Genomic DNA, 2,500 nt, shown 5'->3' on the forward strand with positions numbered 1-2,500 from the left:
AACACATACTAACATAATATATCTGTAAGCAAACCCAAAATCACACACACACGAGTTCTTGCATACATACATACAGCAGGCGCAAACACAAGCATACATACACACACTTATAAAACATTATATATATATATATATATATATATATATATATATATATATATATATATATATATATATATATATATATATATATATATATATATATATACATATATATACACACACACACATATATACATTGTTTGTGATAATATAGTTTACTGTGAATCCATAAATGAGCTGGTGGAGGTTAACTTTTTTTCCCAACATTTTTACTTTGTTGATCAGTATCTTTTAATGCATTAGATTTATAATGAATGTATCTGACAACCTAATGTTATGAAAACAGGCCCTATTATAAATAATTTGTCAAAGTATAAATGACATAAAATAGGAATAGTGAGGGAAAATCTGACATATTATGCACACAAATTCACATATACTGAATTCAAAACACCATGGCAGCTTCATCGAATGACATCCTAATGAAATAAAAAGAAAAGTCTGCATTAATCAATATGTACATTCTGTGTTGACACCTATAATTTTTTCACTTCTGAAAGAGTTTGGCAACTGTGTCCAACAACAGATGATTAAACGCAGATTTATACCAAGATATGAATTTGTAATCAAGAACAGTTGGAGTAACAATGTTTAAAAGCTATTGGTAATGAAACAGACTTGCTTAGACAATTAAAACTTTCATGAGCCATAAAAATCTGTTGGCTTGCTAGAAATACTTTAATATAAATAATTAGAAATCTGTAGGTATGCCTGAAATTATATTAATCCAAGCAATTAACCCTATGGTCTGATTTATTTGCACTGTATCATTATACAACTGTCTAAGCTTAGTGGCTAGGCTTAAGCTGTATAGAGCCAGCCCACCTGCTGTGAGTCACGATACGTTTACTTGTCATAGGCTGTTACATCATGATGGCTATAGCCGTCACCGTCACTGAGGGGTTAAAACAACAAGAAATGAATTATAACGCTAGTCTGATACCACAACTTTACACCACTGACAGAAACTGAAATATGTAAAAATATCACATATCTAACCAGATGTAAGCTGAAAATATTGCCAATTAGTTCTAACTTCAATTATCATCAATATTTTCCATAGCATTATCATTTTCCTGGAAATAAAGAAAAGGTTTTGACAAGTTATCCATAATTGTTTCTACATATATCATCTTTTACTTTACTGCTTACAAATACATAGTTAACCTGTGGCCAATCATCATCCATAATTTCTAACATAAGATGGCACAAAATCTGTACACAGGAGAAACAGCCATGGAATCATTTGACTATTTAATCCAAGGACCAATAAGGACAATTTAGTATGACAAATACAATAGTCTACAGTATTCATGCACCCATAGCCACTCACACTCAAATCCTCACATGCATACTAAGACTGTATGTATACTGAAATGTATGATTTTGTTTGTTAATTTGTTGTGAAAAACGAAACAAACGGACTATGAAGAGTCTTCACTGAAAAATATATTCAATTTAATTTTCGAACTTATAGAAAAAGGGAAAATATCATGCCATAAAGTTGAAGAAGGCCATGCTATCAGTCCTAGAAAAATAAATGCCATGTACACATTCTTACTTGCTTCCATCCAGTATCTGAGCACAGGTAATTAAGTTGGGTGGGATATCCAAGACCTGTTGTATATATTCTCTTACAATAAGCAGTATAACCATAAGCCACTCAAGCAAGACCTGTTCCTCTAACTACAAATTGTTCTAGTCTCCAGAAATTATTAATAATTGTTAAACCACCTTCCATAACCCACAAATATTATTTCAAAATCAGAAAAACGAGGGCAAAGTACTTGAGCAAATTTGCTGCATACAAACAGCAAAAATGGCTTACAGGTGTATGTCATCAAGTTAGGTGCTATATCTGAGTTCCTTTTGTGACAGGAGACTAAAATCTGTTAGGAAAAGTATCCAATATATTTCTGTTCCCTGGTGTTACAGACTGTTTAAGGCTTTAAACAAAAAATGTTATACACATAATTTGTAGAGGTTTCTCCAAATTACAATGGCTCTGAAGAGTTCTTATGTGGAAATGAGATATGGACTTCATTTTGAAAATTTTAAATTTAAAGACAAGTATACTATTTGAAACTTAAACCAGTCATCTTAGAGTAAGTCACATGTCTGATAGGAATTGAAATGTTCCTTTCCAATAGAAATCCAACTTCTAACTTGATAACATACTTCTAGTTCTGATGTAACATGTGGGTGACAACAATATAACATATATATATAAATGAATTGAACATGACATAAAATGCTGCAGAAGAAAGATTGTAAATTCTTGAATATGTATTAATCCAATATCTTTCCTGATTCTCTGTTATTAATTATGAGCTCAGACCTTAAGTCAATTGTGACTATTACTAATAATTAGGTCAAGTCTGCACTTCTTTGCATAGCA

The 2,500-nt window shown here is 31.2% G+C and overlaps 1 protein-coding gene across 3 annotated transcripts in view; it reads right to left on the reverse strand.

Annotated features, from left to right (window-relative positions):
• The window catches only part of CycY (cyclin Y), a 31,963-nt gene that overhangs the window by 422 nt on the left and 29,041 nt on the right, over positions 1-2,500 (reverse strand). For all 3 annotated transcript variants that reach the window (XM_070126642.1, XM_070126644.1, XM_070126643.1), the window contains exon 8: positions 1-2,500. This exon is cut by the window's left edge and continues 422 nt beyond it; it is cut by the window's right edge and continues 1,202 nt beyond it. The gene's annotated coding sequence lies outside the window, so the exon portion shown is untranslated.

This window comes from Penaeus vannamei, chromosome 10 (assembly GCF_042767895.1).
Source record: "Penaeus vannamei isolate JL-2024 chromosome 10, ASM4276789v1, whole genome shotgun sequence".
Lineage (NCBI taxonomy): Eukaryota > Metazoa > Arthropoda > Malacostraca > Decapoda > Penaeidae > Penaeus > Penaeus vannamei.